This window comes from Balaenoptera physalus, assembly GCF_965194825.1.
Source record: "Balaenoptera physalus genome assembly, chromosome: 3".
NCBI classification, from domain to species: Eukaryota; Metazoa; Chordata; class Mammalia; order Artiodactyla; family Balaenopteridae; genus Balaenoptera; species Balaenoptera physalus.
Window position 1 is genome coordinate 171,927,227 of NC_138890.1, and position 23,135 is coordinate 171,950,361.

Consider the following 23,135-nt stretch of genomic DNA (forward strand, 5'->3'; position numbering starts at 1 on the left):
AACTGCTTTTTCTGCATCCCATACCTTTTGGGCTGTCGTGTTTTCATTGTCATTTGTTTCCAGGTATTTTTTGATATCCTCTTTTATTTCTTCAGTGATCTCTTGGTTATTAAGTAGTGTACTGTTTAGCCTCCATGTGTTTGTATTTTTTACAAGTTTTTTCCTGTAGTTGATATCTAGTCTCATAATGTTGTGGTCAGAAAAGCTACTTGATATGATTTCAATTTTCTTAAATTTACCAAGGCTTGATTTGTGACCCAAGATATGATGTATCCTGGAGAATTTTCCATGAGCACTTGAGAAGAAAGTGTATTCTGTTGTTTTTGGATGGAATGTCCTATCAATATCAATTAAGTCCATCTTGTTTAATGTATCATTTAAAACTTGTGTTTCCTTATTTATTTTCATTTTGGATGATCTGTCCATTGGTGAAAGTGGGGAGTTAAAGTCCCCTACTATGATTGTGTTACTGTCAATTTCCCCTTTTATGGCTGTTAGCATTTGCCTTATGTATTGAGGTGCTCCTATGTTGGGTGCATAAATATTTACAATTGTTATATCTTCTTCTTGGACAGTTCCCTTGATCATTATTTAGTGTCCCTCTTTGTCTCTTGTAATAGTCTTTATTTAAAGTCTGTTTTGTCTGATATGAGAATTGCTACTCCAGCTTTCTTTTGATTTCCATTTGCATGGAATATCTTTTTCCATCCCTCACTTTCAGTCTGTATGTGTCCCTAGGTCTTAAGTGGGTCTCTTGTAGACAGCATATATGCAGTTCTTTTTTTGTATCCATTCTGCCAGTCTATGTCTTTTGGTTGTAGCATTTAATCCATTTACATTTAAGGTAATTATTGATATGTATGTTCCTATTGCCATTTTCTTAATTATTATGCGTTTGTTATTGTAGGTCTTTTCCTTCTCTTGTGTTTCCTGACTAGAGAAGTTCCTTTAGTATTTGTTGTAGAGCTGGTTTGGTGGTGCTGAATTCTCTTAGCTTTTGCTTGTCTGTAAAGTGTTTAATTTCTCCTTCAAATGTGAATGAGATCCTTGCTAGGTAGAGTAATCTTGGTTGTAGGTTTTTCCCTTTCATCCCTTTAAATATGTCCTGCCACTCCCTTCTGGCTTGCAGAGTTTCTGCTGAAAGATCAGCTGTTAACCTTATGGGGATTCCCTTGTATGTTATTTGTTGTTTTTCCCTTGCTGCTTTTAATATTTTTTCATTGTATTTAATTTTTGATAGTTTGATTAGTATGTGTCTTGGCGTGTTTCTCCTTGGATTTATCCTGTATGGGACTCTCTGCGCTTCCTGGACTTGATTGACAATTTCCTTTCCCATATTAGGGAAGTTTTCAACTATAATCTCTTCAAATATTTTCTCAGTCCCCTTCTTTTTCTCTTCTTCTTCTGGGACCCCTATAATTTGAATGTTGGTGAGTTTAATATTGTCCCAGAGGTCTGAAACTCTCCTCAATTCTTTTCATTCTTTTCTCTTTATTCTGCTCTGCAGTATTTATTTCCACTATTTTATCTTCCATGTCACTTATCCGTTTTTCTGCCTCAGTTATTCTGCTGTTGATTCCTTCTAGAGAATTTTTAATTTCATTTATTTTGTTTATCATCATTTTTTTTTTTTGCTCTATAGTGCTTCTAGGTCTTTGTTAAATGTTTCTTGTATTTTCTCCATTCTATTTCCAAGATTTTGGGTCATCTTTACTATCATTACTCTGAATTCTTTTTCAGGTAGACTGCCTATTTGTTCTTCATTTGTTTGGTCTGGTGGGTTTTAACCTTGCTCCTTCATCTGCTGTGTTTCTGTGACTTCTCATTTTGCTTAAGTTACTGTGTTTGGCATCTCCTTTCCACAGGCTGCAGGTTCATGGTTTCTGTTGTTTATGGTGTTTGCCCCCAGTGGCTAAGGTTGGTTCAGTGGGTTGTATAGGCTTCCTGGTAGAGGGGACTGGTGCCTGTGTTCCGTTGTGTGAGGCTGGATCTTGTCTCTCTTGTGGGCAGGACCACGTCTGGTGGTGTGTTTTGGGGTGTCTGTGACCTTATTTTGATTTTAAGCGGCCTCTCTGCTATTGGGTGGGTTTGTGTTCCTGCCTTTCTAGTTGTTTGGCATGGCATGTCCAGCACTGTAGCTTGCTTGTTGTTGAATGGAGCTGGGTCTTAGCATTGAGATGGAAATCTCTGGGAGAGCTTTCCCCATTTGAAATTACACGGAGCTGGGAGGTCTCTGGTGGATCAATGTCCTGAACTCGGCTCTCACATCTCAGAGGCAGAGGTCTGACACCCAGCCAGAGCACCAAGACCCTGTCAGCCACATGGCTCAGAAGAAAAGGGAGAAAAAGAGAAAGAAAGAAAAATAAAATAAAATAAACTTATTAAAATAAAAAAATAATTATTAAAAATAAAAAAATTAAAAAGTAAGAAAAAAAAGAAAGAAAGAAGAGAGAAACCAAACCACAAAAAAATCCACCAATGATAACAAGTGCTTAAAAGTATACTAAAAAACAAACAAACAAACAAACAAAAAAATGGACAGACAGAACCCTAGGACAAATGGTAAAAGCAAAGCTATTCAGACAAAATCACACAAAGGAGCATACACATACACACTCACAAAAAGAGAAAAAGGAAATATATATATATATGTATATTTTTTTAAAAAAAGGAGGAATAGAGCAACCAAATCAATAAACAAATCTACCAGTGATAACAAACTCTAAATACTAAAGTAAGATAAACATAAAACCAGGAAGAAATTAGGTGCAAAAAGCAAACCCCAAGTCTACAGTATCTGCCAAAGTCCACCACCTCAATTTTGGGATGATTTGTTGTCTATTCAGGTATTCCACAGATGCAGGGTCCATCAAGTTGATTGTGGAGATTTAATCCACTGCTCCTGAGGCTGCTGGGAGAGATTTCCCTTTCTCTTCTTTGTTCACACAGCTCCCAGGGTTCAGCTTTGGATTTGGACCCGCCTCTGCATGTAGGTGGCCTGAGGGCATCTATTCTCCGCCCAGACAGGACAGGGTTAATGGAGCAGCTGATTAGGGGGCTCTGGCTCACTCAGGCCGGGGGGAGGGAGGGGTACGGAGGAGGCGGGGCGAGCCTGCGGCGTCAGAGGCGTCATGACGTTGCAGCAGCCTGAGTCGCGCCGTGCGTTCTCCCGGGGAAGTTGTCCCTGGATCACAGGACCCTGGCAGTGGTGGGCTGCACAGGCTCCCGGGAGGGGCGGTGTGGAGAGTGACCTGTGCTCACACACAGGCTTCTTGGTGGCGGCAGCAGCAGCCTTAGCGTCCCATGCCCGTCTCTGGGGTCTGCGCTGAGCCGCGGCTCGCGCCCGTCTCTGGAGCTCATTTAGGCGGCACTCTGAATCCCCTCTCCTCGTGCACCAGGAAACAATGGTCTCTTGCCTCTTTGGCAGCTGCAGACCTTTTCCCGGACTCCCTCCTGGCTAGCTGTGGCGCACTAGCCCCTTCAGGCTGTGTTCACGCCGCCAACCCCAGTCCTCTCCCTGCGATCCGACCGAAGCCCGAGCCTCAGCTCCCAGCCCCGCCCACCCTGGCGGGTGAGCAGACAAGCCTCTCGGGCTGGTGAGCGCTGCTCAGCGCCGAGCCTCTGTGCGGAAATCTCTCCGCTTTGCCCTCCGCACCCCTGTGGCTGTGCTCTCCTCCGTGGCTCCGAAGCTTCCCCCCTCCGCCACCCACAGTCTCCACCCGCGAAGGAGCTCCTAGTGTGTGGACACCTTTCCTCCTTCACGGCTCCCTCCCACTGGTGCAGGTCCTGTCCCTATTCTTTTGTCTCTGTTATTTCTTTTTTCTTTTGCCCTACCCAGGTACGTGGGGAGTTTCTTGCCTTTTGGGAGGTCTGACGTCTTCTGCCAGCGTTCTCAGTAGGTGTTCTGTAGGAGTTATTCCACATGTAGTTGTATTTCTGATGTATTTGTGGGGAGGAATGTGATCTCCACATCTTACTCCTCCGCCATCTTGAAGGTCCCCACATAAATGGTTTTTTAAACGTTTACACTCAACTATCTGGCAAGTCTAAAATATAGTTATTTTTATCTTTATTATACATATGCAACAATAATATCATAATAATATATTACATATTATTATCTATTTATATTGACATTACATAACCATATAACATAATTATGTTAATATAGGATATAATTATTATGGTATATTATTGAATATTATTGTGTGTATTTTATATATAATACAAGTTTGCAATACAATTATTATATATGTGGTACAGAATATATTATTATTTTCAGTAAAATATATATTATTACTACTGATATTATTATATAGTATGTCATTCAGCAGCACATGGATATGAGAACCTCACCCTATACATTTTGCTTTTAACATGTGGAGGGATGTTTAGGCAATTATCTTTGCAAAGTGACACCAAGGTTGTACTTCACAGTGAGACCAGACCTCATGTTTCCATCAGGTTCTTGGGCACCTGAGGGTTTGAGTAATACATATTAATTCTTCTTTTTCATTGTAAGCTTCTTTAGGGCCAAGTCCTACTGTTCTTCAGATCCAAATGATGTGCAATCACAGTTTCTATTAGGTACATAACAAATGGGCAAGTTGGGCAAATAGCTGTTAGAATACTTCCTCTGGAGTTGAAAACAAAATCTAAAGATTGGGTGTTTTCTTCTTAAAGACGGCAGGTTTCCAGCCCTTCCCTGGTGGCCAAAGACAAATTTATCTTTGAAGTTAGTCACTGTCCTTGGTGCTGAGCACAGCTCACTCTATTGGTCCAGAGTCTAATGTCTAGCAAAAATATTTTACACATTTTCTAATAGAAAAGATTGTTCTTTGCAAGTTTCCTAAATGTGAAACCATGAGCTACTTACCTCACTGGGGTTAAACATTTGACTCAGTCTAACTATAATATAAAGTGTGCTTTGACTATTTTCTTCAATATTTTATTTAGAAAACATTCAAATATAAAGACAAAATTGAAAGAATTGTATAGGAAACATCCATATAACCACCTCCTACATTCTGGGCTTACTTTAACCTATGTTCACTTCATCCCATGACTATCCATCTATCAATCTACACTAATTTTTGTGTGATACAAAGTTGCTGGTGTTCGTTCACGTCATGCCTAAACACTTTAGTATGCATTTTATCAACTAGTGTCCCGTATTTCTTTTTCATTCTTTTTATTGGAGGACCTTGTTTCCTTTTTTTAAACAAATTATTTCCCCCATAATTTGACATTCTGCTATATATGTATGAAATAAAACCTCATCCAGTACCACTGTGGTTGACATGTGTTGCTTGGTAAGATTCTGTGGTTATGATTCCAGAAGAAGCAGGCTGTAGACATCCTGGATGCAGAGCATTGGGTGTGTTCTTCACCTTTTCGAGAGGGAGGTCTGTGACATTCCTTCTGGAGACTCTCCTCATCAAGTCTGTCCAGAGTGGTATCCTGGGCCTGCCAGGGGCCACAGCTCCCCTCTCTACCTGAATGGGGGGTAACATACCCCAGGGACCTTCTAGGAGAAGCATCCTGCCTTCTCCCTGCCCCTAACATGCCTGTCCCCACTGAGAAAGGGACGCGGAACAACAGTGTCCTCTGTTCTATGTTGAGTTCACACTTTTCTTTAGGTGTAACGGGTGCATTTCCTTGTGCATTCCCTCAGGCATGTGGCATTTGAAGTTTCTAATCACTGGTCTGATTTCTATATGGCCTCCCCAGAGTGTTTGCCTTTAAAGGGCTGTTTTGCTACTTTGAGATTACACAGTACAGTACAAATGAAAACCGTGTGCTTCCTTGTTGTCTACAATAGAAATCGGCCATCTGGTGACCCTCACTTTGGATGCTAGGAGGAGGCCCTTCTCCCAAGGACACTCTCTCTCTTCCAGATAGGACTTCCAGGTCCTTTCCAGATTTTATACAGAGGTCCATTGAGTTCAAAGCTTTCTCCAAGTTTTTCTAAAAGGGAATAAAATAGTTTAATAAAATTTATTTAAGTTTATTAAAATAGTTTAATAAAATTTATTAAGTTTATTCAAATAGTTTAATAAAATTCTAGGCAAATTCTTTTATGTATTTGCTTTGAACTACTTGTCTTTGTGGGATATCTTGAAAGAGTCTAAAGATGACCATTGACTTTGTATTTAAAAGATTACTTTGATAACAGCAATACTGTATAATACACATGAAGTGCTGAAATGGCCCAAACACTAAGTGCCTTATGTATACCACCCTACTCAATCCTTTCAGCCATATGAAGCGGGTACACTTATCATCAACATTTTACCACTGGGGAAACTGAGGCTAAGACAAGTGGAATAATTATTTTACCCAGGGTCACAGAGCCAGTGAAAGACCAATGTTGAACTGGGTTGTCTTGTTCCATTTGCTCGTAACACATTATGCTTCCCCTAAAACTAAGTCCTACAGAGGAGACTTTTCCTAAGATAAGAGCATCAAGGATATTATTATGTAGTGTATCATTTTATAATTTTTCAGCATACTGCACCAAACTTTTTTCTACCTAGCTTTAATGCAATAAAAATTTTGTCTCCATCATTGATGTGTGACCGATGACTTCTTTCTAGGCTTCACGATACCTTTCCTCTTTTGTCCACGTCTGGACAGACTGATAAGAAAGCCCACATTTACACCTCATCCTTTAGGCACTGGTGGGAAATGTAAACCTCCTGCACATGGGAACTCTTCCCCAGTCCCACCCTCCCAAACCACTTAAAGTGAAAGCTTCCTTTCTCTGTGCCTAACCCAGCCTGCACTGGTGGTGCCTGCCCAAATCTTTCTCCCAAATTCTCTTCATATACAGGGTATCCTAAGCCTCAACACCCAACCCAAGATTTGGGCAAAGGCTCCAACTGTTCTCTGTGGAATGACCACAAAACATTTAAAGGGTTTTGGTTTGGCCTAACTTTTATGTCATTATTAGTCCCATCATAATTTATAATTATACAAAAAGAATGAACTAAGGTAGATTAAGATAAGAGACATGGAATGCCACTATCCCAAGGTTGCTCTTTATTACAATTTTCTCCAAGCTGCTTTTTATGACTCTATTATTTCAAATTCTGGGTCTCTGTACATCCCTTGATCTCTTTATTATGTTTTCATCTGCTGATTGCTGCAGGGTCCCTGGCGTGGAGGCAGGAGTTACAGAGTAATCGCAGCCCACCTTGCCTCGCGTGGCTGCCCTCTGTCTCCAGAAGGCCAAAGCTCAGAAGCTGGTCCGTTTATCAGTGGAGAACACCTGCACATACCTTTATTCTAAAGGACTCTGTAATGGTCAGAAAGGAACATTAGTTTCTAAAACAAATAACAAGAAATATGTAGTGGATAATCTCTAATCTCATTAAATGCCTTTATCCCCAATATCCTTAGGTAGCACCTGCTTCTCTCCAAACTGAACCTCTCCCAGATCTGCAGCTTTGTATATCCAACTGCCTACTCTACATTTATGTTTGGATCTTGAAATGAAAGTTGTTGATTGTCCCCAGAACATCCAATTAGAGAAACCCCCACTTTGTAGCTGGGCACATGGACTCCCATCCGAGAACACATATCCCAGCCTCGCTTGCAGGTAGCTCTGGTCATGTGACTGCTACACATGACTCTACTCACGTGGGTAATGGGATTCAGGCAGACATGATGGTGCTTGTCCTCCACTTCTTTCCTTCCTACAACTCAGATAAAGGCTACAACACAGTGACAGAAGAAAATGACCTAAACTCTTGAAGGATGGCAGAGCATCAAAGAAGGAGGAACCTGGTCCCTGGACTACCTCATAGAGCACAGCTGCCCACCTTAGACGCCCAACCTACCCTCAGGACCACCTAGGCCACCTCTGGGCTGTTATTTGTGTCCAATAGGCAGAAGTAATCTAAACTTGTACCTCCTTTGAGATTCCATCTTGTTAATAATATTTACAACCACCTTGTGGCTCGAGCCAAACATTGGGAAGTTGTCTTTGCTTCATGACTCACATTTGGTCAAATTACGAATTGAATCCATGTCACCAACATCTCGTGCCTTCAGGCTTCAGTGACCTCCTACCTCTTATCCTCAAATCCATTCTCCACTTAGCAGTGGAGGAATCTTTCCAAAAAACCTAAATCCAATTGGCCTTCCCCTGATAAAACCCTCTGATAACTTTAAATGAATCCAAATGCCTTACCTTAGTTTATATTGGTGTGACTTTTTGATATGCTAGAATTGGGCAGAGAGGATTAATTATAGCTAGTTGGGTTATAAATCAGTGTCCAAATGACTAAGGATGATACATTTTAAAAATTAGTTTTTTTCTTTATCTTTTAAGTTTCAATTGTAGATTATACTATTAAAACTAACAAAATAAATCACAATCACTTTCTGATTATGATTGATTATTATGATTATGATTAATGTTAAACCAGCTGCTCAAGTCTTGACCTGATTAAACTTCCTTAAATGATTTATCATTTGCAAACTTATTTAATTGAATTTCCTTTAAAAAGTTAACGTGTTAGTAAAATTAATGGTCTATATTCACTTTAAATATTTCCAATAACTGGGCACATTTAAGACCACAGCTGTCCAAGAATTAACTGTCATGTACCTAATACTGGGTACAGCAAATTCTGGCCCATGGGCCATACCCATCCTGCTGCCTGTGTTTGTAAACAAAATTGTGTTGGAATACTAGCACACCCATTTATTTACGTATTATCTTTGGAGGCTTTTGAGGTCCAGTGGCAGAGATGAGTAGTTGCAACAGAAACCATACAACCCACAAAGTGTCAAATATTTACTATCTGGTCCTTTACAGAAAAAAATTTGCCAACCCTTGACCTAAGATACTAAAACCATATACACAGCAAATCTCAAATGGTCCTAAATATTCTTATACTTTTCACAAACTATATCAAATTCTTTTAACACCATTCAACTTAAAATGACAAGTTGAACGTTTTGACACATATTAATCTTTTCTTAACATTTTATTCTAAAAATTTTAAATATACAGGAAATTTAAAGAATTGTACAGTGTTCATCACCCTGGTTCTACATTTAGTATCTTGCTATATTTGTTTTATCCTATTACCAGCCATCTATCTATCCTTTCACATGTCTATCACTTCATCTCTCTCTTTTTTCTTTTTTGATGCATTTCAAAGTTACAGATTAGTAAATTTTAGCACTAAACACTTCAGTATGTATATCTTTAATTAGAGTTCAAAACTTTTTAATGGTTCTTCTTCTTTTTTTATTTTAATTTGCCCACTAGAATGCACAAATATTAAATATACCATTTAAAGAGATATGACAAATGTGCCCATGTTAATTTGGAGGGGGTGATTTTTTAATTTTTATTTTTTTATAGATTTGAAATTAGTCATATTCACTCTTTCGGTGCAGAGTCTCACAATATGTGTCAAATACATAAAACTGTGTAAATACCGTCAGAGTAAAGATCAGAGAAGTTCCATCACCCCAAGTTTCCCTCCTGTTGCTCCTTTGCATCCACTCTCCCCCAGCCTTTGGTAGTCACTGAGCTTCCTTCAGTGATTCTCTTTACTGTCGGATCTCCATGTGCATAGCTTTGTCTCTTTCAGAATGTCAGAGATAAAATACGTATTCCATGGTGATCACCATCTAGAGAGGTAGTTCTGAGCACTGGTGAGGTGCACAGTCTAGCATTTGAATTCCTCACCTCAGATCCCAGCTCTGCTCTTATTCATTATATTATTATATAATTATCTATTATATACAAATATATATTATATTATATATATAGGAGAGAGAGAGAGCTGAAAACAAACAGAAAAAATAGGAAAACATAAAACCAAAAAAGAAGTAGCTGTGAATCAATAACATGAATATTGGGGATTGGTTTGGGAGGCACGTGACTGTGTTTTTAAAAAACTTCAAAGTCACGGCTCCCCTAAGGGAATTTTAAATTTGGGGACTAATGGAATTTCAAACCCTTGCTGTATTCCTCATTCTTCATTTCCATTTGGTTATAAGACATCTTCAGGGAAGTAATGACCAGCTGTATCCAGCACTCACTGGTGAGACAACGCTGCTGTGATTTCAGACGCTGTTAACTGAGCATTATTTGGAGGTAGATTGTCCCTGGCTGCCTACTGAGGCTAACGCACGGTGCAGCTGAACACATGAGCAGATGTGGCGCCATTGTTTCAAGGGTGCCATGTTGGGGAGGGAAGGATAGAATCCACTCACTATTTGAATTGTGAGAGTAATTACAAGCCCCCATTCTAGAAAAAGACTGATCCAAAGACTCAACAGGGCCTTCCATTTTTAAGCACAACAGCAGTTCAGGAAAGAATTCAGACACCCCAGGAGGGGCGGCGGGCATCAAAGGAAGGCAGAACCCTGGCTATGGAATCGCCAGATCTCAAAACTAAATCAGGCTATAAAAGTTTTGCTTTACAAACTAAAAGGAAAAGCCATAATAAAATTATCATAGGCATTATGCCTATTACCAATAGGCCTATTACCAAACTATTCTTATTGGGAAAATCTTCACAGTGAAATGGAAAATTGTAGGCTTGTGTTAATCTCAATATGTCACACAAGCATTTATGATAATGAAAAACTTTATGAGTCTATTTTAACGTATTTTACCTATGTATCAATTATCTCTAAATTTAAACATGAACCCCAAACATATACCGTTGGGCAGCAGAAAGCTGACAATTTTCAGATTAAAATAAACACTTAGAATAAGAGCTAGGTATTGACCTGGGTAAGCTTGGATCATCCTAAGTGTGAAGGTATTTGTGGCCTCCCCCAGATTTCCCATTTTTCTCTGTCCTTGAGCATGCAACAGAATGAAAGAAGAGCAAAGTTTTTTGTATCAAATCGCAAGAGTTAGAGCAGTGGGCAGGGTTTGTATGTTAATAACATTAACAGCATTAAAGTGTTAGCCGGAATTGTTCATTTTCTTCTTTAAATTCATGACCGTCTGGTCCAGTGGTAATCATGAGATACAAATAAGAGAAGACCACATTTTTCTTTGAGAATTTAGGGGTCAGAATTCACCAGGCTTCCCTCCTCCCCTGTGTCACCTGGTTATTTTGCCCCCTTGCTTGCCAAAGCAGTTACCATGCTGGGGTTTATTTAGGCGGGGTCTGTGCTGCCCTCCTTCTCTGCTCTCTGAGCTGCATCGAGGCAGATGGGGCCCCATCTCCACCTCATCCCCAGCACAGTGTTCAGTACCCAAGAGATTCTTCGTTGAACTGATGAGTAGGAACAAACCACTTACTCTGCAGTACAATGCTTGTGGCCAGCACAGACAAAGAATTTTAAAAGTTTAATCACAGCAACAGAAGGAGTGAAAATTGAGAAGATATTGGATCACCATGAACGTCTGAGTACATTTGGAGTTCCCCCGGGTCCGGGAAGAGGTAGCCTATGCTTTGTGGATGTGAAGAAATCACTAGGTCAGCACCTAATGGAGAGTCATTATTTCTTCAGGGCTTTGGAATCAGGTTCTCGCTGCCCTTGGCAATCCCCTCACCTGCCCAGACACATCCCGAGGCCAGCTGGGACATGGGACAGGCTGGGGAGGCACAAAAGTGGGCTGTCCCCAGGTGCTGCTCTCAAGTGCAATTCTAGTGCCAAGGAAACAGTGGGCTGCTTGGTCCTAAGATAAGTCATTATAATGAGGAACTGGGTTTTCCATGGAGATCAGGGAGCAGTGTGGCAAAGGCTGCCTGCTCTGAACCACTTGCCCAAGGGCTTGCCAATGACATGACAGCAGAGGGCAAAGGGCAGAGTCACCAATCCCACCTGGCTGGAGCAGGAGGGGCAGGGGTTGGAGATTTTGGAGAGGGGAGGGTTGGGGGAGCAGCAACTGGTGTTTTCTGCCCGAGCCCACCAATTGTAAGCTACAAAATCCGGCTGCTGCCCCATTCTACCGGCTCAGAAGACCCAAGACGTGCAGTATGCTGTTCACATAACTAGGAAACAGCCATCACTCCTCACTGTCAGTCCATCTAGGAGAGCGGTCACATCGCTCACATGACGCTCACTCTGGTCCACTCACTCCCCGCGCAGGGAGACTTTTAGGTCACACGTCCGGTCTCATGGAAAACAGTGCTAGGTGCTGAGATGAGGTTGCATGCGTTGGTAAATGGGTCATGTGCGATTCGAACGACGAAACCCTCCTAACAGCTCAGCAGAGAGAAGCAGTGGTCAGAGACCCTACCTTCAAGGGGGTGACGTTTACGAAAACGATCTGAAATGTTGCATATCATCTTTGCTGGATCTCACCGAAAATGCACATCTGACCGGTTGTCCCTGAATCAGCAGGTCCGTGTTTGCTGTTTCAGTCCGGAAGTTTGTGGACTCTTAGATACATTTCCCTTCACCTTTTGTGTAACGAGCAGGATTTCTGAGGATATGATATTATGTCCTCTCACAGTGACCACAGCAAAGCCCTGTCCTTTCCTGTTTCTGCAGCTGCAGGGGCTTTGTGCTTGTTCTGCCCTCTTGCTCAGGTGAATCCCCCAGACCTTAACACAGTTGCTTCTTCTCAGAACTCAGGGCCCATTGCTTATGTCACCTACTTCGACAGACCTTCCTTGTCTCTCTAAATAAAATAGCCCTCAACCACTCTCGCCATCCAGTTACTCTGTTAGATTTTCTTCGGAGCACTTGCTCCTTGCTAAGAATATTTACTTCTTTTTTCCCTATATTCCCTTACAGAAAAGCTGCCCATGGGAAGGCAGCAATGCCCTGCTTACTGCTGAGTCCTTCATGGGGACACAGGAAGGGATATTTAGCGTATTTAGGAAGATGGGGAAGGAGAAGTTTGCCTTCCACCTCCTCGTGCCCCTGGAGAAACTTCCAGGATGAAGGGATGTGAACACTTCCCTGAGACCCGCCCCCTCCTAAAGCATCCTCCCTGCTCTCGCGTGTAGGGCTGCCTATTCCCCCTCATTTCTGGAAAAAAGTCTAGTTTCAGGGACACGGATGACATAAGGAAGGTTGATTTCATTACAAGCAACACAAACACAGCTGGTTTTGAGGTTCTCAGGAAAGTTTCTGATAGATTTTGGACCCCTCCACTCCCACCCAGACCCTTTGCAGAGTGCTTTACCCTTACTAGGTGACCTATTAACTGAAATAAAATGAAAAGGAAATCTATGGAGCTTGTCAGGGTGGCCTCTCATTTTGTTTTACTCCTAATCTAAAACCTTTTTAAAAAAATGGAAAAAATTCAAATGATGTCAATCACAAAATATCTCTTCCTGGAGTGAGGAATCCATGGGAAAACACAGAAAAGTGGTTCTTTGCTGAGATTGCCCTTAATTCTGAGGATGGACCATCAGGAAAGGGAGCCAGCAAACCCTGCGAAGACTGACTCCCGTTTTCTACTAGTTCTCCAAGAGGTAACTATTAGCAACATTAGTAAAATTAAACAGATGTGCTGTCGCCGAGGGATTGTTTGTTTTCATTCCCTCGAAAGATAATGGAATTGATCTAAGATTCTTGGGAGTAGCAGGCAACTTCAACAAAACCCATAGGTGCTCCACGGCCGTATCAGTGAACCCTCCTTATTGGTACTTCCATTCATGTCTTATTCTTTGCAGCCTCATAAAGAAACATTTGCTGTCCGTGTTGGCAAACCTAAAACAGCAAGAGGAAATGATTTTACTTCTCTGCACTGAGTTGACCAGTTCCTCAGCTGGGCAAAGACCACTCTTGCTTGATGGTTGAGGTAGCAACTCACCCTCTGAGTGGAATAACCCACAGGCCAGGACTTACCTTCTGCCACTGACTTTTTGTGTTTGGCTTATAAATTATGTATTGCTTAAACTTCATATTCACCCATGGAGAACCATAAATTATTCCTACTCCTTTTCCCATACTCTATTCTCCTTGCTAGTGTTTTCTCTTACTGTAATTACCCTTAGCTATAAAAAATGGATATATTGTTTTCCAAAATGAAAATTAAAGAAGAAAGCAACATTGGAATAAAAAGCAGTGTCTTTTTTTTTTAAAGAAAGGAATGCCAAGGAGAAGAGAAAAATTAAACCAAACTTGTTAGCAGAGTTTATACAATAGATTACGTCATATTTTAAAGAAGATCCTTTTCTAAAAATGAAATCACTTGGCCAGGACCATTTTGCCAAATATGCAGAAAATGTACCCAATGGGATTGCCAACATAATATTGTAATGGGTATTTCTGGAATGCAGTCTAGTGTTGTTATAAAAATAGGACATTGTGTTTAAAACAAGACTGTCTAATTGTGGGCACAAACAAAAAACACCTCCCAAAACAATAGGAAGAGGATCAAAGACTGTGGTTTTCCCCACTATTGGGAAGGGCAGGGACCAGTCAAATTTTTCCCTATAAAATTCCCATGGATTTGCATTCTCTCCAACTTAACAACTAGAGGCCACCTCAGGAACATGTCAGGAAAGTGTATGCATATTGTAGGAGTCTGTTCTCCAATGAGCAGACTGTGCAGAGGGGAAATGAGTGTGCTATTTATTTCAGAATAATTTGTAACCAGAATTACAGCAGATGAGAAATTTAATATTTTTGGCTAAGCACATTATCTGCATCTCAGATGGTGGGACCTGCTTGATCTCTAAGGCTGGTCCAGCTGTTCCACACAAGATGCTATGGCTGCAGGATTTGGGGGAATCTCCTTTAGGGAAGATGGCAGACTTTAGAGCATACCCATGCCTTTCAGAGTCCTTTGAGCCTCCAAGCAAAATTTAATCAATGGATGCGTTGACATGTCAGCATAATTCTAACATTTTAACACAGCTACGAGCAATTTGGAAGAACATATGGTGAGCAGAAAAAGAACCCAAGAATGCCTCTGCAGAATGACATCAAGAGTGAAAATGAATATAAACGCAGAAAAAAAAAACTGAAAGAAAACTCATCAGGAATGTGAAAACATTAATCATTGTTATGTCTAGATCATCAAATTACAGTCAATTTCTGTGCTATTTTAATCCTGTCAACAATGAGCTTACATTAATTTATCACAAAAAGAAAATGAAAACCAAGCTACAGTGTTCGTTTTCAAATATTATAAGGTTTTTTCCAGTCTTTTCTGCATCCATCACAGGAATCCATTTTAATTTTAAAGAGTTAGTAGCTGGCCAGGTGAGCTGGGCTCTCAAGGGTGGTTAAGAGGAAAGGTGTGAAATGGCCAAGAGGAGAGATTTATGTGGCACGGTGGTGCCCTCTGGTGATTCTGGTGTTTAGTTCATCTGTACACTTTTCGTTCATTCACTCACTCGTTCAGTCAGTCACTCATTCAACAAAAAGCTATTGACTGCTTACCTGTGCTGCCAACACTGTATAGTACTGACACAAACAGACAGACTTGCCCTCTCTCTCCACGGATCCAGTGGAAGGAGAGAGTCAACACCATTGAACATGCGTCCTAAGAACACCTGACAGGGCTAGCAAAATTGTTAGGGAAAAATCAGAACATACACAATGTAATTTCTGACACAATGCAGCTTTCAGTCTGAGAGGAGGGCTATGCTTAGTCTGAAAGAAACCACTAATAAATATACATAAAGTAGAGCACAAGGAATTTATACAGAAGAATGAGAAAAAAGTAAAAAGAAAGAAGTGATCAGTGTAGGATGAAGTCAGTTGAGCAAAACTTCTTGGAGGAAGGACGCTGCTCCCTCAAAGGAAATAAACATGACATGAGATGATGCTTTAGGAGAGTATGTTCATGGGAGAGTAGAGGTCTTAGAGACAGGGCTGAACAGTGCTGCTCTCTGGAAGGGGGCCACTGGATTATGCCAGCTGCATTTTGCTCACACCAGCATGTCTGTGGAAACCCAAGTCACTCTTGTCAGTGCCCTGTCTAGATCCCCCTGCCACTCCTGCTGGATGACGACGTCACCATCATGTTCAACTTCCATCTGCAGGACCAGTGGCTGTAAAGGTCAGGAATGTCTCAGGGAATTCCCAGTTCCCTGGCTCCTCCTGTTTTGTCTCCTGTTTGAATCTCCTTGGCTCTTACTAGATTGGTTGTACAAAAAAAAGAAAAAAAAGGTTTCATGTATTTCTACAACAGTGCAGGATCCCTGGGAGCAACGGCTGTCACCTCCAGGATGACCCACACTCTCAAAGTGAAGCGTCACAAAACAGATAAGGGCACAACATATTTTGACAGCAAGTCCACACGCAGAAATTCTGGAAAAACTAACCACGGACACTTGTTAGACTTGCTGGGTGACTGTAAGCTCATCTAAAAGGAAATGAAACAAGAAGAAAAAAAAAAACCTCTAGGACATTGAAGAAGAGAAACAAGCCTGGGTCTAAGATCGGGGGGTGGAGGAACTTGGCTTGCAGAGTGGGGCCCTGTCGAAGGGGGAACCCGCAGGTGCCTCATCTCCGAAGCAGGTGGGACCCAGACCCACCTCCATCCCCCCCACACGATAGTGGAGGTTACCAGAAGGACACAAGCTTTGCCTTCTTAGAAACATTTATGTCTCAGTAAATGATCTCCTATGAAAAACATACATTACTTCACTATCATGGCATCTATACTAATTCTGCTGCTACATTTGACAGCTGATCTGTCCTCATACTATGACTCAGATGGAAGAGGGTTTTCCCAAAACATGTCAAAATCTGATATTTAAATTTGTATAGCTATCTGCATCCGGGTTATCTCAAAAAGAATCTTCACCAAAGCCCAGAGGCTCTACTAGAGGCTAGTAATGAACACATACTTAAGAATCTCTGGGCAACCAGGAGTTATGTGCCGCTGGGCATAGGAATTGGCCCATAAAGTGCTATAAATGGGACCAGCAGTCCTAACCGCTAGGGTGCCTGGAAGCTGTCTGAGAAGAACAAGCAGGAAGCCAATAAATTTTGAGAGAGCAAGGGATTATCATATTGGATTTTATGCCTAAAATCTCCTCCAAGTGCGGCCATGTCAGTTATCCAGAAACTGACTTGCAATCAGCAATCTTGGAGGGAAGTTGGAGAGAAAGATGTATTAAAAAGAGGGCAGGTGTGGCGTCTACCAAGCTTCTTCCTTCCTTAGCAGGTCTTGAGTGAATACTGCTTTCTAGAAGTCAATTTCCTCATGCTTAATATATGAAAGAGCTGAGCTAGATAACCCAGCTGTAGCATCCTCCGATTGTGAGAATTTTATGTAAAAGGATATTTGTGTATGCATCTCTTTACAGCATTTCTTTTCCAGCAGAATTCATTATAATAACATCATCAGTGTACTGGTAACAGACAACGGAGAACATGAAGGGGGAAAAGAACTTAATTCTATCTATTTACTTGTCTTGTTCTGTGCATGCATCCCTTTAACTGTCTTTTTTTCCTTCTGAATAAAGCAACTAACAAATATCAGTGATGTAGTTTGTTTCTACCTAACAAATTTCTCTGTGAATCTTGTAAAGTTTATCTAGAAATTGATTTGGGGCAGAGTGTGAGCAGCACAAGCAAATGCTGACATTTCCTTCAAATTGAATTTCTCAACCAAAACAAAACTCAGATCACCTCGGAGGAGCTTGAGAATGGACCACTTGCAGGTTCCTGAATTCAATGGATTTTTTACCAACCTACCCATCAAAGCCATATTGGCACCTAATCAAAACAAATGGTTTCTAATTAGAGTAGAAAGTATGTGGTGTATACATTGTAATATTTTACATTTTCCAGCAGGCTCCCTCTAGGAAACAAAGGAAGAATAATGTAACGTATTTTATAGCTTTCTTAGGCAGTAGACCATTGCTTTTGGCTGGTAGATATAGAATTCCTTATTGATGACCCAAGACCACACTCTGAATCCCTGAATAATAGCTTTAAAATAAACTCCAAGCGCAAATCTATGCTTTCTGTTCTTAATTCACAGATTAAATATTGCTCATGGGCATGGTTACTTCATTGTCACTGCTGTCTTCTTTTCAAATAACGTGGCCAGTGTCCAGTTTTTTCAAGTCATTATGGGTGAATCTCATTTACCCAACAAACCATTTACTGAGAACCTACTATGTGTAGGGCAGTGTACTGTGTGCAAAATACAAAATAAAGAAACACTCCTGACTATAACTAGCTCACAGCGCTGGGGAAGAAGCATTTCAGCGAACAACGTGATTTCAACCTCAGGAAGCCTAAAGAACAGCATGGCTATTTCTCATGTGGGGGAACTTCAGGGGAGCAGAAGCTTGGAAATGACGGGCAGAGTTCAGATTTACAAACGTCTGGTTTGATGGGCTTGTAAATCACATAGATGGAAGATGAATTAAAAATGTGGGTTTGGATCTTGGGAAGGAGGGAAGGGCTGGAGAGAGGAAGTCTAGTATGTGGCCAATGTCAAAATGGGCCCTGATGCCCAGGAGGAGGGAGCTGGGGAAAGAAGACCTGTCCCCTGATGCCTGTCTGGTGGTTTTACACTGTCCTGCACCTGCCAGGGCAGCCTAAGCCGGCTCCACAGCACAACTACACAAAAGTCTTAACGTCCACTGGAAAGTAAATGTGTGTGTCTGTGCGTGCACGTGTGTTGAGGTGAAACAAGGAGACAGGCAGGAGAAAGATGGAGTCATTTCTCCTAGTTTTAGTTTAAAAGCCCAGAATGGACCATTTAACTACAGCCGCCATTTTTTCATCTGATGAACAAGTACAGATTTTAGAGTAATTCACCCTCTTTTTCTCCACAACAACACAGACACTAGGAATAGACAATCACTGATTGATGTCTTATTAACTTTAGATATTTGTGCTCAAAGTCAGTTCAGTTATTTGTGAAAATACTTTGTTTTATGTCTTTCCCAGTATTAACTGTCATGTTTTTATAAAATTAAAATTAACTTTGTAAAAACTCAGTTAAAATGTATCCCAAATTGAAATTTAAAAGACAATGTAGAGAAGAGGTGGTTATCAAACTAGTACTTGGAAAAAATATGTATTTTATATTCTAATCAATTCAAAAGAATAAAAAAACATTGAATGAAAAAGTAGTGAATAAAATACAGCAGGGAGGTAAAATAGATTATTTAATACATTTTTTATCTTGACATTCAGAATCATTCAGTTCAATAAAGTTTTAAGATTGAAGATTTGGTACACATACTGTAATAAAAAATCCACCCAGTCTCCACCCAAATTTTTGTGTTTTACATATTTCGTTCCTTTAATTACTTGCTTACTTGAGAAATGACTCGGGAACCCTACCAAGACACCCAACCTAGAATGTGTGTCCAGTGTGGTGTTTAGAGTTTCATTTTGAATCTGCTCCATTGCACAAGAGGGAGGATGAATGAACCTCACACTGCAAGTCCCTCCACCACAGCCAAAATGGCTTTGGCTGGAAAAGGCGAGAGCAGGTTCCATCAGACGCCCACCCAGTGAAAAGACCACGTCAGAGAAGCATCCCAGGACTAGCTTTGAGCATTGCTGTTTCCTGTGAAACCTCTAAGGTTAGCTTCCTTGGGGACTCACCAAAGATAAGCAGATGAAGTGCTTTGCCCATTATTATCTGTATAGGAGTCCAAAGATAGAAGAGCAGAAACTAAATAGTATATGTTTACCTTGAAAGAGTCACTTGTTGTCCTTCCTGGCAATAGTAAGACATCAGCCATCATGCTCTCTGGTAACAATTTACTGAACATCCCAGAAGGACCTTGCTAAACTTTTCTATTTTACCTTTGTCTATTCTCGGATGCAGGATCATCTAAGGAGGGTTTCTAGTGAAATACAGTGATCCAAGAGGAAAAATACTGGGTTGGAGAAATTTAGGTCTTGTTTCAGATTTACCATTTATTAATTGTGCTCTCGGCTGAGTTACTTGACTCTCTACTCTTTACATTCCTCGTGGACAGAGAAGGAATGAAAATGTCCCCCTCACTCCATCCACATGGGTGCTGTAGAGATAACATGAGGTTTACATTGAAAAATAAAACTGTGCTATAAATGAAACTGCCCATACTTCATTTGTCTCAATGCAGAGCTCATCACATTCTTGTAAGTTAGGTAGTGACATGCTTGAGATTTAAAACATGGGATCCGTTTAGAATCCTTAGGAGAAATCTGCGTTGAGAGACCTCTTGTGAAAATGGTGGCACTTCATCCAACTTTTATTACTTTAGGCCACCTATGTGTCTCTGAAATTACTTTCGGTGATTCTAGTGATTTGTTGGTGAGGAAGGTAAATGGTGGGCAATTTTCAGTGACCGCAGTCTATCATCAAATGCAATTTCTGTTAATTCAGGCTGACCATGGGAGGTAACACAAATTTGTGCTGATTTTTTCAAGGGCATATTTTGAGGGACTGGAAACTTCAGCCTGAGTTGTGCTACACTAACTGAAGAGTGTATGTGTTTGTAAGTTCATATTTAACAGCAGTCTACAAAATAAATTTTCAAAGAACTGAGTATGGAGGACTATTTCAGTATCACATAATTTAGGAGACCTGTTCCTCCAGGTGGGAAGCAGAGGTATCTCTAGGGTCTCTATTTGCCCTCTTTCTCCTCCAAGGAGCAGGAAGAGGGTTTAATTATTTAGTGGTGAGCTAATTCTTGGTAGCAACCACTTTGAGTAAAGTGAGGGCTTTTGTAGTTGCTTCCATTGCTTTGCAGGTCAGAGCACAATCAACTGATGCCTGAGGAAGGAAACTGATTTTTAAGCAAATCACATGACCGTTTTTTCATTTGAAATGGTTGAACAATAATGCCAAGAAGAGAACTCTGGCCAAGAAAGGGCAAAAATAGGGAACAAACTGCAACAGCAGAAGGAAAACTTCAACTTCATCGCCAAAACTGTGCTCTTCTTATCCAAATGAATATAAAATACAAATACGTAAAGGTGACATTTCTAGCCATAAGTGCATGACTGTTTGCTTTGCTATCCTCTTTACTTTTAGTATTTCTTAACTTAAAAGGAGAGATAGTGAGAAGGCAAAGATGAAGAAAACCAAGACGAAGAAGATAAAGGAGAAGAGAGATCGTGACAACCATTGGCACAAAGGTCAGGTGCAAATCACAGCAGTAATATGCAATGAAGACCAGACATGTCCTGCTCACCCAAGGTCAACTACAGAAGGCTTTCAGAAATACAGATTCCTGGATCACAACATAGATACCTTGGACCAAAATTTCCAAGGAGGAAAAGTGAAGGAATCTGTGTTTTTGAAAAGGAGGTTCTTAATCTTAGCAGAATTTTAAAATGACCTCATTGACCCCACCAAGATGTCCCCAGCCTATACCTTGGGGAGCTACTGCACACCTTGCACTAGCCCTGTCCCCACCAGCCTGGTCATGCTAGTCTCTCAAGAGCCACCTTCCAACAAAGAGGGTGTCCCAGACAGAGACCAACTCCACCACCAACTGGAGGCATTGCCCTGCATGGTCCTCGAACTCTCCACATCTCAGTGGTTTTATCTCTAAAAAGTGGGGATGATGCCTGTATGACAGGGATTGGGAGAGGGGCTGATGAACTGAATGTGAGTTGTTCTACCCAAAACCAGAAGAAAGCACCAACATAAACCATAACATGTGTGGACTGGCTATGTATCTGAGCTGTGTTAGTTTCTATGAGCTCTCTCTAAATAAACATTTGTTTTCCTTTGTTCTTGGGTTAAGACAATTCCCCACTTTTCTTGCTTTGCCTTTTTCAGCCAATGTGCCAAAGCCTCTTTGTTTCACAAAACGTCTTCCTGTATTACCCAGTCCTTTTCCTTCTGAACATCGAAGACCACCAAACAAAACAAAATGCGTTTTGATCTTAGTTCATCGAGTTTCTTTACCTCGGTAGCCCTGCTGTCATGTTGCTTATTCCATTCTAGAAGATATGCCAGGCCAAGTTTCTAAGAGTCTGTGATCAGATGCTTTAAAATGAGGACATTTTAAGATGCTGGGTCAGGAAAAACTCAGTGAGGTTTGCAGTCCTTCTACTTTCCTTCAGCTGACATTCCTGTGTCGATGCCAATATGGAAATTCACTTGTTTTCCAGGCTTTCTTTCTTCATATCTCATTAGGATTCTACAATGTTGCAAAATAAAACCACTGCAAGGACAGTCAGATCTGTGACCAATGCAAAACTCTAAAATCCCACATTATTCTGACTTATTTGCTTTCTTTCCATTAAATCACCAAACCAAGACTATCAAATTTATTGTACATGGCAAAAGACATGACAGGTAGATGCCCAAGACACTTTTACAATCCTTTTGGGAGAAAATCTGAAAATCTGTCAATCTTAGATTTCTGTACACTTTGGATTTCTAAAGTATAATTGCAAATTATACTTTTGTTTTTGCCAAACTTTCAAGCTTGACGTAATTGGAGCGTCTAGATTTCTCCAGTTTTCTCCTCTAAAAACAACTCAGCCATCTAGGTTTGCTTCACTGGAGTTAAACTTATAAACCGCAATTTATAGTTTCCTGTGATGGCCTGGACAAGCAAAGTTCTAATTTATAGCTAACAAAAAAGGTCCCAAAGTATCTGTCTTCCTGAGGATTTTAACTTAATTTTGTCCTTTTATAAAACTATCTGACCTTAGATAATATTACAGATGAGTCACAGTCATATGACAGGCAAAAGAAAAAGTTTTGGATATAGGGTCCTGCTTAGAATTTGATCTCAAAAAATCCCCTGTTGGTGTGTTCAACATCATAAAGACAGCAGGGTACCATCAGAAATGTTTGTATCAAAAAGTGAACACCAGCATCAACATCTAAGTTGGGTGACAGTTACTCTCAGAGGCTTCCAAAACTCAGCTGAAATCTCCCTAATTCAAAATAAATAAACAAGCAGCCTTTTATCTTTATCCTCTGTTTTTGTGAGTTTAATTCTCTCTCTTCCCCTCCCTATAAAAAAAAATCTCAGCAGAGCAGCTTCCCTTCCCTGATTCCCATCAATTTCTCAGCACTTAAAAATCTGATCAGCGCCCACAGCAGACCACAACGACCGACCACAAACTGTGACACTTACAGAATGCCTGCTGTGCATGGGGCACTCCTTGGGGCATTTGGGTATCACTGATCTCAGCCACCCACAGTAGCAAGTGCCAACACCCTCTTTAAAAGTTTGGATCCAAAATATTAAGAAATTTTACTAAAGGCAGCTCAGGGGTCATTCCTTGTCTCATGTTCAAATGTTACA